The following is a 14,261-nucleotide window of genomic DNA, read 5'->3' on the forward strand; positions in this document are numbered from 1 at the left end:
GGGGTAGGTGATAATGTTGGTTGATTATTATGTTGCTACACCAGTGTTTTCAAGCATGGAAAAGTAGATTTTTTTTGCCTTTTTGCACCCCTTGCTAATGTTTTTTCAAAGTGGACATAGCATGGTGTAAAAAAATTGGCCTAGCAGGGCCAGTGAGCTGACATATATTGTGGTGGAAATCTAAACCAGCTCCAACTGGGGATGATTTCAAAGTGTGATCTGTCAGATAGGCTCATTAAGAGGCCGAAGCATCCTGACAAATCGTCCAAATGCTATTTTTTTTTTCAATTTTTTGTTCTAAATCATAATTTTTTTATTTTCATGTCAGAGAAGAGCCGAGGACAGAGACATCAGTAATATGTATAATACAGTAGGCAAAAAAGGCTGTTTCCCTAATTTACCAAAAATCCATAAATTTACAGAAGTCTATCAGTAATCAAAGATACTTCAAACTGTAATTTGAAGTGTCTGTGTAGTTGCAATTATATAGTATGAGCTGTTTTTAAATGACAAATTACTGCAAAACTCTTCTTGTAATTCCAACGTCTCTGCGTATGCAGGAAGACATGGATGGGAGCTCTAATTTCAGTAAGGTGAAAAGGACTTTTTTCGTTGCTGTAAGCTATAGAGGGGAATATGTAACCATGGATGTGGGATTACTTTTTTATATATGTGAAAAATCTTTCATTTTATTTGTTGTAATTCTTGAATTTCAGTTGTCCCCGCTTGCAATCACAATGGTTGCAGCAAGGAGCAGCAGGGAGCCACTGGGACAGTATGAATTTAAGAAAGAAAGTTTTGAAATATACAGTAGCTGCTCTAATTGGAGCAAATTAAGGTTAATTGAAAAATGAGAGCACAGCCAATTAAGGTCAAATAGGTAATAGAACATCAAAGGAATGTAGGTCAAGTGGTTTGACCTTAATTGGCTGTGGTTTCATTATTTAATTAAGGTCTTTCCCTTCTATTTCCTATTTCATCATTCATCTGTCTACTGTGTGAGCAAAAAAAAAAAAGAATTATATATATATATATATATATATATATATATATATATTTGACAAATATATATATATATCAGGAATGTGCAGGGAAGGAGTGCACACTAATCTCTCCCTATCCCTGTCTACTTAGGTACCTTCCCTAAACGTCAGGTCTGTAACTATGAAGACAGTCCATTCCTGTATACGTGAGGGGCGTAATTGTCAAAAGAATACACTAAAATGATACAAACGTATTCCGTGGACAGTGGGATAACAGACAGACTGACAAAATATGACTACACATTCACACAATAGTCCAGAGTCAACTAACCGCGTCTAAGCCAGGAGAAGTCAAAGTACCAAGTCGAGTAAGTACCAAAGTACCAGAGAGGATAGTCAGAGCGAGGAGGAAAGGTTCAAAAGACAAATACAGAAGACAGCTAGCTAGAGTACAAACTGAGCTCTATAGCAAGCACTGCCTGGGAGTAGACTGCCAGCTTATATGGAGTCAGAACAGGTGCTGCAATCAAGGCCAGCTGACCAGTGCAGACAGCCGGGCGTAACCCAGCAAAAAAAAAAAAAAAAAAAGATGATGTCAGGACCTTTTAACCCTATAGGTTCTGACAGTATCCCCCCTTTTAGGAGGGGCCACCGGGACCCTTCACAACCTGAGAGTAAAGAGGTCTTGACTTGGATGCAGATGGACCCTCAGTATGCTCATCTGTAACCTCATCCTCCAAATCACACCACTCATTGGTGTCCTCACAGTCATCCTCCTGATCCTCATTACTACCCTCTGACCCCAAATCAACTGGAGTGCTCTTCAGACTCTTATTGTCAATGATGTCACAAGATGACGATTTAACCAGACACTGAAGCAAAACAGGCTTCATAAATATAAAAGTCACAAAAGACATGATGTTACATTTAGTGATTACAGACCCCAGCAAAACATGTACTGTGTAGACTGTTATAGTGATGTGATACTGGATGAAAATATGTGGAAAATACTAGAGATGAGCGCACTTACAGTAAATTCGATTCATCACGAGCTTCTCGGCTCGGCAATTGCTGACTTTAGCCTGCATAAATTAGCTCAGCTTTCAGGTGCTCCAGTGGGCTGGAAAAGGTGGATACAGTCCTAGGAGAGTCTTTCCTAGGACTGTATCCACTTTTTCCACCCCACTGGAGCAACTGAAAGCTGAACTAATTTATGCAGGCTAAAGTCAGCCATTGCCGAGCCGAGAAGTTCGTGATGAATCGAATTTACTGTAAGTTCGCTCATCTCTAGAAAGAGGATGCAAGTAAAACAATTGCAATACAATTGAAAAAATGAAATGAAGTATGGTAAATATAGGAATATGGTGAGCTATGTGTCTGTAAAATGTATAGTGACCAGCCTTCCAATCAATGAAAGGCCAGTGTGTACAGATGCCAGAATGTTATGTGTGAGGAAGGTGTGACTGCTAAGAATAAATGTGAATAGTGACCAATGTAGAAGTCAATGGAATATAAGTAAAAACAGAAAAAATGAGTTCAATTACAAAGGATAAAATTACCGTGGCTGAGGTGACCCTCAAAATCTTGCTATATGAGGATGAACTAGAGAAATTCAGCACCAAGCACTCTACTTACCTCTAAAAACTTAAACATGACATAGAGGGTTAAGCATTTTCATATCTTTATACTTTTATCCTAATCCTATATCTATTTTTTACTTATTTTTTCTTTTTTCACTTATATTGCATTGACTTCTACATTAGTCACTATTCACATTTATTCTCAGTAGCCACACGTTTTCCACACATAACATTCTGGCATCTGTTCACATTGGCCTTTCATTGATTGGACTGTTTTGCACTATAACACAGCATTTTACACTCACATACATTTTCACAGGTACATAGCACTCTATATTTCTATATTTATAAATCCGTTTATTCACTTATTATATACAATATTTTTTCCCTGCAGTTATCGCGCACATATGTTTGCGCGAGAGCTGCAATGAGAATTTGTATCACATGATCCTATTCCCATGGAGACGCGTGGTCCACGTGACTTGAGAGTCAAGTGACACGCTGCCCGAGATGGCGCCGAAGTACGCTTAATACACGCTAGCCCGGTAAGCTTTTAAAATGTTTTTAACCTGCACACAGCTGCCCTCAAGCGACACTGTATGATTTTGATATGGTACTTTGCTGGGGTCTGTAATCACTAAATGTAACATCATGTCTTTTGTGACTTTTATATTTTTGCACTGATATATTGTAAATTTTGAATTTTTTACACTGCATATGTTGTTATTTTTATATGTTTTACTCAATGAGTCTTAATTGATTACTTAATTGTTCATCTGTTAAATGCTCTGTATTGTGATCACTTTGCCATGCTTGAGAAAGATGGCGTGAGGCCATTGAAACTTTGCATTGTTTTTTGCACATGGGCTGAATAAAGACACAGCTTGATTATTATTGATGTGCTGCTAGACCGCTTTTTGTGGATTTCTAGATATATGGATAGCTGGGGGACACTCTTCCTTGCCAGTTGGTCACCTTAGAAGATGGAAGACTCCACAACAGAACGCTGCAAGTTCCTTACAGCCTTTGCCCACTCCAGAAACCCCCTGGTCTCATGTACTGGGGAAGTCTCTGAATTCCAAAGAAGAGGGGGAGACCAAGGGTCGAGTAATGTAACACCTGCACTCCAGCCTGCGATCTGGCCGTGAGCACTCTCTTATAATGTCCCTGCTGCCAGCGGGGCTGGGATTCGCATCACAGGATGCGCCCACATGCGAATCAAAGCCCGTCACTCACCTCACTCATCTTCCCCTTCTCTGTGTCCTCGAAGCCCCGATGCGCATGCCCCCGCCTCCTAGTGCGCGGAGCTCTTACTCTTAACCCGTTAAGGACTCAGGGTTTTTCAGTTTTTGCACTTTCGTTTTTTCCTCCTTACCTTTTAAAAATCATAACCCTTTCAATTTTCCACCTAAAAATCCATATTATGGCTTATTTTTTGCGTCACCAATTCTATTTTGCAGTGACATTATTCATTTTACCCAAAAAATCAAAAGAGTCAAAATCGAAGAGAAAGCGCCATTTTGTAACTTTAGGGGCTTCCGTTTCTACGCAGTGCATATTTCGGTAAAAATGACACCTTATCATTTTTCTGTAGGTCCATACAGTTAAAATGATACCCTACTTATATAGGTTTAATTTTGTCTTACTTCTGGAAAAAATCCTAACTACATGCAGGAAAATTTAAATGTTTAAAAATGTCATCTTCTGATCCCTATAACTTTTTTATTTTTCCATGTACAGGGCGGTATGAGGGCTAATTTTTTGCGCCGTGATCTCAAGTTTTTATGGGTATAATTTTTGTTTTGATCTGACTTTTTGATCAATTTTTATTCAAAGTAACCTAAAATACGCTTTTTTGGACTTTGGAATTTTTTTACGTGTATGCCATTGACCGTGCAGTTTAATTAACGATATATTTTTATAGTCCGGACATTTACGCATGCGGTGATACCACATATGTTTATTTTTATTTACACTGTTTTATTTTTTTTATGGGAAAAGGGGGGTGATTCAAACTTTTATTAGGGAAGGGGTTAAATTACCTTTATTAACCCTTTTTTAAACTTTTTTTTTTCATCTCTATAGCTCCCATAGGGAGCTATAACACTGCACAGACTGATCTTTTACATAGATCACTGGCATGTATTAACACGCCTGTGATCACTGTATAGGCGCTTGACTGCTCCTATACCGGAGCAGTCATTCGTCGATCTGACACTGAGGAGACAGGTAAGGGCCCTCCCGGTGTCCTGTAAGCTGTTCGGGATGCCGCAATTTCAAAGCGGCTGTCCCGAACAGCCCGACTGAGCAGCCGGGATACTTTCACTTCAGACGCGGCGGTCAGCTTTGATCGCCGCGTCTGAAGGGTTAATGCAGGGCATCACCGCGATCGGTGATGTCCTGTATTAGCCGCGGGTCCCGGCCGTTGATAGCTGCTGGGTCCGACCCGATATGACCCCGCGGCATATCGTGACCCCGCGGCATATCGCGGGAGCCAGTGGAGGACGTAAATATACGTCCTTCGTCGTTATGGGGTTAAAGGGCCAGTGCTCATTTATTCAAGTGTCTACACCTGCACCCTGTCCTTAAATATCAGCTCCTCCCTTGGTTCCCTGACAGATCTTTGGTTACCTTGTGCCATAGTGAAAGTCCTGTGTTTCTGTTTCCGTGTACCTGTTCCTTGCTACCTTACCTCCCCTGCACCCGTGTTTCCTGCCCTGACCTACTGCCATCTTGCCACATCCTGCCATTCCCCTTCTGTGCCACGTGACCTCCCAGCTACCTGTGTAGACGTGTCGTGCCAGGGGTAGTGACCTGGGTGCCGCCTGCCACAGCAAGACCATCCCGCTTTGCGGCGTGCTCTGGTGAAAATCAGCGGCACCTTAGACTCTGCTCCCTGGCACGGCTCATGTCATAATCCACACAGGCCCAGAGGATCCACCACCTGCCGTGTCCCGTTACAATATATATATATATATATATATATATATAGATATGGATATAGATATAGCTATATCAATCATATATCTGTATACATATTTATTTTTCACACAGATGAATGAAGAACAGTAAATAGGAGGGAAAGACATTAATTAACCCCTTAACGACGCAGGAGGTATATTTATGTCCTGCGGTGGCTCCCACGATATGAAGCGGGGTCGCGCTGCGCCCGCGCATCACATCACGTCGGTCCCAGCGCTCATCAATGGCTGTGACCCGCGGCTAATACCACACATCGCCGATCGCGGCAATGTGCTGTATTAACCCTTTAGAAGCGGCGGTCAAAGCTGACCGCTGTTTCTAAAGTGAAAGTGAAACTATCCCGGCTAGTCAGTGGGGCTGTTTGGGACCGCCACGGTGAAATCGCGGCGTCCCGAACAGCTTACAGGACACCGGGAGGGCCCTTACCTGCCTCCTCGGTGTCCGATCGACGAATGACTGCTCCGTGCCTGAGATCCAGGCAGGAGCAGTCAAGCACCGATAACACTGATCACAGGCGTGTTAATACACGCCAGTGATCAGCATGAGAGATCAGTTTGTCCAGTGTTATAGGTCCCTGTGGGACCTATAACACTGCAAAAAAAAGTTTAAAAAAAGTGTTAATAAAGGTCATTTAACCCCTTCCCTAATAAAAGTTTGAATCACCCCCCCTTTTCCCATATAAAAAAATAAAACAGTGTAAAAAATAAATGTAAACATATGTAGTATCGCCGCGTGCGTAAATGTCCGAACTATAAAAATGTATCATTAATCAAACCACACGGTCAATGGCATACTCGCAAAAAATTCCAAAGTCCAAAAAAGCATACTTTTGGTCACTTTTTATACCATTAAAAAATGAATAAAAAGTGATCAAAAAGTCCGATCAAAACAAAAATCATACGGATAAAAACTTCAGATCACGGCACAAAAAATTAGTCCACATACCGCCCTGTATGTGGAAAAATAAAAAAGTTATAGGGGTCAGAAGATTACATTTTTAAACGGATACATTTTCCTGCATGTAGTTATGATTTTTTTTCCAGAAGTACGACAAAATCAAACCTATATAAGTAGGGTATCATTTTAACCATATGGACCTACAGAATAATGATAAGGTGTCATTTTTACCAAATTCTTCGATTTTGTCGCACAATGATTTTTTTTCCTGTTTCGCCGTGAATTTTTGGGTAAAATTACTAATGTCACTCCAAAGAAGAATTGGTGACGCAAAAATAAGCCATAATATGGATTTTTAGGAAGAAATTTGAAAGGGTTATGATTTTTAAAAGGTAAGGAGGAAAAAATGAAAGTGCAAAAACTGAAAAACCCTGATTCCTTAAGGGCTTAAATAATGTGGTCTTATTATTCAATCAACCTTTATTTGCTCCAATTAGAGCAGCTACTGTATATTTAAAAACTTTCTTTTTTCCATTCATACGGCCCCAGTGACTTCCTGCCGGTCCCTGCTACAACCACTGTGATTGCAAGTGGGGAAAACTGGAATTCAAGAATTACAACTCCCATCATGCCCTACATAAAAATAAAAAGGTAATCCCACATCCATGGTTTCAAATTCCTTTCTACAGTTTACAGCAATGAAAAAGTCCTTTCCATCTTACTGAAATTATAGCTCCCATCTATGACTTCCTGCATATGCAGAGACATTGGAATTACAAGAAGAGTTTTGCAGTAATTTGTCATTTAAAACCAGCTCATATTGTATACTTACAATTACATCGTCCTTCACAATTACAACATACATACTGTTACGCCGAGCGCTCCGGGTCCCCGCTCCTCCCCGGAGCGCTCGCTTCACTCCCCCCGCTGCAGCGCTCCGGTCACGTCCTCTGACCCGGGGCGCTGCGATTCCGCTGCCAGCCGGGATGCGATTCGCGATGCGGGTAGCGCCCGCTCGCGATGCGCACCCCGGCTCCCCTACCTGACTCGCTCTCCGTCTGTTCTGTCCCGGCGCGCGCGGCCCCGCTCCCTAGGGCGCGCGCGCGCCGGGTCTCTGCGATTTAAAGGGCCACTGCGCCGCTGATTGGCGCAGTGGTTCCAATTAGTGTGTTCACCTGTGCACTTCCCTATATCACCTCACTTCCCCTGCACTCCCTTGCCGGATCTTGTTGCCATTGTGCCAGTGAAAGCGTTCCTTGTGTGTTCCTAGCCTGTGTTCCAGACCTTCTGCCGTTGCCCCTGACTACGATCCTTGCTGCCTGCCCCGACCTTCTGCTAAGTCCGACCTTGCTTCTGCCTACTCCCTTGTACCGCGCCTATCTTCAGCAGCCAGAGAGGTGAGCCGTTGCTAGTGGATACGACCTGGTCACTACCGCCGCAGCAAGACCATCCCGCTTTGCGGCGGGCTCTGGTGAAAACCAGTAGTGGCTTAGAACCGGTCCACTAGCACGGTCCACGCCAATCCCTCTCTGGCACAGAGGATCCACTACCTGCCAGCCGGCATCGTGACAGTAGATCCGGCCATGGATCCCGCTGAAGTTCCTCTGCCAGTTGTCGCTGACCTCACCACGGTGGTCACCCAGCAGTCACAACAGATAGCGCAACAAGGCCAACAGCTGTCTCAACTGACCGTTATGCTACAACAGTTACTACCACAGCTTCAGCAGTCATCTCCTCCGCCAGCTCCTGCACCTCCTCCGCAGCGAGTGGCCGCTCCTGGGATACGCTTATCCTTGCCGGATAAATTTGATGGGGACTCTAAGTTTTGCCGTGGCTTTCTTTCCCAATGTTCCCTGCATCTGGAGATGATGTCGGACCTGTTTCCCACTGAAAGGTCTAAGGTGGCTTTCGTAGTCAGCCTTCTGTCCGGAAAAGCCCTGTCATGGGCCACACCGCTCTGGGACCGCAATGACCCCGTCACTGCCTCTGTACACTCCTTCTTCTCGGAAATTCGAAGTGTCTTTCAGGAACCTGCCCGAGCCTCTTCTGCTGAGACTGCCCTGTTGAACCTGGTCCAGGGTAATTCTTCCGTTGGCGAGTACGCCGTACAATTCCGTACTCTTGCTTCAGAATTGTCCTGGAATAATGAGGCCCTCTGCGCGACCTTCAAAAAAGGCCTATCCAGCAACATTAAAGATGTTCTGGCCGCACGAGAAATTCCTGCTAATCTACATGAACTTATTCACCTAGCCACTCGCATTGACATGCGTTTTTCCGAAAGGCGTCAGGAACTCCGCCAAGATATGGACTCTGTTCGCACGAGGCGTTTCTTCTCCTCGGCTCCTCTCTCCTCTGGTTCCCTGCAATCTGTTCCTGTGCCTCCCGCCGTGGAGGCTATGCAGGTCGACCGGTCTCGCCTGACACCTCAAGAAAGGACACGACGCCGTATGGAGAACCTCTGCCTGTACTGTGCTAGTACCGAACACTTCCTGAGGGATTGTCCTATCCGTCCTCCCCGCCTGGAAAGACGTACGCTGACTCCGCACAAAGGTGAGACAGTCCTTGATGTCTACTCTGCTTCTCCACGTCTTACTGTGCCTGTGCGGATGTCTGCCTCTGCCTTCTCCTTCTCTACAGTGGCCTTCTTGGACTCTGGATCTGCAGGAAATTTTATTTTGGCCTCTCTCGTCAACAAGTTCAACATCCCCGTGACCAGTCTCGCCAGACCCCTCTACATCAATTGTGTAAATAATGAAAGATTGGACTGTACCATACGTTTCCGCACGGAGCCCCTTCTTATGAGCATCGGATCTCATCATGAGAGGATTGAACTTTTGGTCCTCCCCAATTGCACCTCGGAAATTCTCCTTGGACTTCCCTGGCTTCAACTTCATTCCCCAACCCTGGATTGGTCCACTGGGGAGATCAAGAGTTGGGGGTCCTCTTGTTCCAAGAACTGTCTAAAACCGGTTCCCAGTAACCCTGGCCGTAACTCTGTGGTTCCTCCAGTAACCGGTCTCCCTAAGGCCTATATGGACTTCGCGGATGTTTTCTGCAAAAAACAAGCTGAGACTCTACCTCCTCACAGGCCTTATGATTGCCCTATCGACCTCCTCCCGGGCACTACTCCACCCCGGGGCAGAATTTATCCTCTCTCTGCCCCAGAGACTCTTGCCATGTCCGAATACGTCCAGGAGAATCTAAAAAAGGGCTTTATCCGTAAATCCTCCTCTCCTGCCGGAGCCGGATTTTTCTTTGTGTCCAAAAAAGATGGCTCCCTACGTCCTTGCATTGACTACCGCGGTCTTAATAAAATCACGGTTAAGAACCGCTACCCCTTACCCCTCATCTCTGAACTCTTTGATCGCCTCCAAGGTGCCCACATCTTTACTAAATTGGACTTAAGAGGCGCCTATAACCTCATCCGCATCAGAGAGGGGGACGAGTGGAAAACGGCATTTAACACCAGAGATGGACACTTTGAGTATCTGGTCATGCCCTTTGGCCTGTGCAACGCCCCTGCCGTCTTCCAAGACTTTGTCAATGAAATTTTTCGTGATCTGTTATACTCTTGTGTTGTTGTATATCTGGACGATATCCTAATTTTTTCTGCCAATCTAGAAGAACACCGCCAGCATGTCCGTATGGTTCTTCAGAGACTTCGTGACAACCAACTCTATGCCAAAATTGAGAAATGTCTGTTTGAATGCCAATCTCTTCCTTTTCTAGGATATTTGGTCTCTGGCCAGGGACTACAGATGGATCCAGACAAACTTTCTGCCGTCTTAGATTGGCCACGCCCCTCCGGACTCCGTGCTATCCAACGCTTTTTGGGGTTCGCCAATTATTACAGGCAATTTATTCCACATTTTTCTACCATTGTGGCTCCTATCGTGGCCTTAACCAAAAAAAATGCTGATCCCAAGTCCTGGCCTCCTCAAGCAGAAGACGCCTTTAAACGACTCAAGTCTGCCTTTTCTTCGGCTCCCGTCCTCTCCAGACCTGACCCTTCCAAACCCTTCCTATTGGAGGTTGATGCCTCCTCAGTGGGAGCTGGAGCTGTTCTTCTACAAAAAAATTCTTCCGGGCATGCTGTCACTTGTGGTTTTTTCTCTAGGACCTTCTCTCCAGCGGAGAGGAACTACTCCATCGGGGATCGAGAGCTTCTAGCCATTAAATTAGCACTTGAGGAATGGAGGCATCTGTTGGAGGGATCAAGTTCTCCTGTTATTATCTACACCGACCACAAGAACCTCTCCTACCTCCAGTCTGCCCAACGGCTGAATCCTCGCCAGGCCCGGTGGTCTCTGTTCTTTGCCCGATTTAATTTTGAGATTCACTTTCGTCCTGCCGATAAGAACATTAGGGCCGATGCTCTCTCTCGTTCCTCGGATGCCTCAGAAGTTGAACTCTCTCCGCAACACATCATTCCACCTGACTGCCTGATCTCCACTTCTCCTGCCTCCATCAGGCAGACTCCTCCAGGAAAGACCTTTGTTTCTCCTCGCCAACGCCTCGGAATCCTCAAATGGGGTCACTCCTCCCATCTCGCAGGTCATGCGGGTATCAAGAAATCTGTGCAACTCATCTCCCGCTTCTATTGGTGGCCGACTCTGGAGACGGATGTTGTGGACTTTGTGCGAGCCTGCACTATCTGTGCCCGGGATAAGACTCCTCGCCAGAAGCCCGCTGGTTTTCTTCATCCTCTGCCTGTCCCCGAACAGCCTTGGTCTCTGATTGGTATGGATTTTATTACTGATTTACCCCCTTCCCGTGGCAACACTGTTATTTGGGTGGTCGTTGATCGATTCTCCAAAATGGCACATTTCATCCCTCTTCCTGGTCTTCCTTCTGCGCCTCAGTTGGCTAAACAATTTTTTGTACACATTTTTCGTCTTCACGGGTTGCCTACGCAGATTGTCTCGGATAGAGGCGTCCAATTCGTGTCTAAATTCTGGAGGGCTCTCTGTAAACAACTCAAGATTAAATTAAATTTTTCTTCTGCATATCATCCCCAGTCCAATGGACAAGTAGAAAGAATTAACCAGATCTTGGGTGATTATTTGCGACATTTTGTTTCCTCCCGCCAGGATGACTGGGCAGATCTCCTCCCATGGGCCGAATTCTCGTATAACTTCAGGGTCTCTGAGTCTTCCTCCAAATCCCCATTTTTCGTGGTGTACGGCCGTCACCCTCTTCCCCCCCTCCCTACTCCCTTGCCCTCTGGTCTGCCCGCTGTGGATGAAATTTCTCGTGACCTTTCCATCATATGGAGAGAGACCCAAAATTCTCTCTTACAGGCTTCATCACGCATGAAGAAGTTCGCGGATAAGAAAAGAAGAGCCCCTCCCGTTTTTTCCCCTGGAGACAAGGTATGGCTCTCCGCTAAATATGTCCGCTTCCGTGTCCCTAGCTACAAGTTGGGACCACGCTATCTTGGTCCTTTCAAAATTTTGTGTCAAATTAATCCTGTCTCTTATAAACTTCTTCTTCCTCCTTCCCTTCGTATCCCTAATGCCTTTCACGTCTCTCTTCTCAAACCACTCACCCTCAACCGTTTTTCTCCCAAATCTGTTCCTCCCACTCCTGTTTCCGGCTCCTCGGACATCTTCTCGGTCAAAGAAATCTTAGCTGCCAAAAAGGTCAGAGGGAAAAATTTTTTTTTAGTGGACTGGGAGGGTTGTGGTCCTGAAGAGAGATCCTGGGAACCTGAGGACAACATCCTAGACAAAAGTCTGCTCCTCAGGTTCTCAGGCTCTAAGAAGAGGGGGAGACCCAAGGGGGGGGGTACTGTTACGCCGAGCGCTCCGGGTCCCCGCTCCTCCCCGGAGCGCTCGCTTCACTCCCCCCGCTGCAGCGCTCCGGTCACGTCCTCTGACCCGGGGCGCTGCGATTCCGCTGCCAGCCGGGATGCGATTCGCGATGCGGGTAGCGCCCGCTCGCGATGCGCACCCCGGCTCCCCTACCTGACTCGCTCTCCGTCTGTTCTGTCCCGGCGCGCGCGGCCCCGCTCCCTAGGGCGCGCGCGCGCCGGGTCTCTGCGATTTAAAGGGCCACTGCGCCGCTGATTGGCGCAGTGGTTCCAATTAGTGTGTTCACCTGTGCACTTCCCTATATCACCTCACTTCCCCTGCACTCCCTTGCCGGATCTTGTTGCCATTGTGCCAGTGAAAGCGTTCCTTGTGTGTTCCTAGCCTGTGTTCCAGACCTTCTGCCGTTGCCCCTGACTACGATCCTTGCTGCCTGCCCCGACCTTCTGCTACGTCCGACCTTGCTTCTGCCTACTCCCTTGTACCGCGCCTATCTTCAGCAGCCAGAGAGGTGAGCCGTTGCTAGTGGATACGACCTGGTCACTACCGCCGCAGCAAGACCATCCCGCTTTGCGGCGGGCTCTGGTGAAAACCAGTAGTGGCTTAGAACCGGTCCACTAGCATGGTCCACGCCAATCCCTCTCTGGCACAGAGGATCCACTACCTGCCAGCCGGCATCGTGACACATACATTATTGTCCCAGCCATCTGCCTCCGCAAATTACAATTTGAAATATCTTTAATTTCTGATAGAAGACCTCTGTAAATTTATGGATTTTTGGGAAATTAGGGAAACTCAACCTTTTTTTTTTTTGCCTACTGTATTATACATATTACTGATCCCTGTCCTCGTCTCGTCTCTGACCTCCGCAATTATTCATGGCAGCACATCTAAATGCCGAAAATATTAAATAAAATGAATGGGGCTAAAAAGTAAAGTGAAAAATAAAAAATATTATGATTTAGATTGAAAACTAGAAAAAAATAATTAAAAATTGCACTTTTAATATTGAGCACTGAATTTTCTGATCCCTGCCAGCTCCCAAAAATTGAAAGACAAATAAAAAAATAAAATGTTAATGTTAATTTTTAAACAGGGATCAATTTATGTGGGTGGTCAGGGACCTAAAAATGTAGATTACAATAATAAAAATGTAGAAAGGGCCATTTAAATGTAAATATAATATATTTTTTATAATTAATTTTTTTCATTAGCAATGTATTTTAATATTGTGTTTAATAAAGTGTGTGTATATGTGTTTTTCTCCCTTTTTTTTCTCCATTTTATTTTTTATTTTTTAGGTAGTACTACTACTTCCAGCATGGAACAGACTGTTCCATGATGGGAGCTGTAGTACTTGTACCAATAGACAGATCACAGCAGGTATCACTCCTGACACCCGATATTGTCCTTTCTATTGCAGAGATGGAGCGACTTTCTCCTGTGCTCGCATCTCTGCACTATACTCTGGCCGGCCAGTGATGTGAATAGAATTCACATCACTTATTCATATTTCCCGCAGAGAACTGTGATTGGCCAGATGGTTCCAGCCAATCACAGCTCCCTTGCGGGAAATATGAATAATAGCTATATATATATATATATATATATATATATATACGGCATATACTCATACTACAGTTGTACCAGAGAAGAGCAGCCGGCCGCCCGCATCTATACATTATACAGGACGATAGCAGCGGGTGTCAGGAGTGACACCCGCTGTGATCTGTCCTTAACTGCAGGTACTACTGCTCCCAACATGGAGCACACTCTACTCCATGCTGGGAGCTGTAGTACCTGCATTAATAGACTTGACACCCGCTGTGATCTGTCTATTAATGCAGGTACTACAGCTCCCAGCATGGAACAGAGTGTGCTCCATGTTGGGAGCAGTAGTACCTGCAGTTGACAGTGACAGAATGTCACACAGACACCAATCACAGAGTCCGCATATCCCAGTAAGTTAGAGTAACAGAGTAGATCGGGCACATAAACATTATACACAG

Source organism: Hyla sarda, chromosome 2 (assembly GCF_029499605.1).
Source record: "Hyla sarda isolate aHylSar1 chromosome 2, aHylSar1.hap1, whole genome shotgun sequence".
NCBI lineage: Eukaryota > Metazoa > Chordata > Amphibia > Anura > Hylidae > Hyla > Hyla sarda.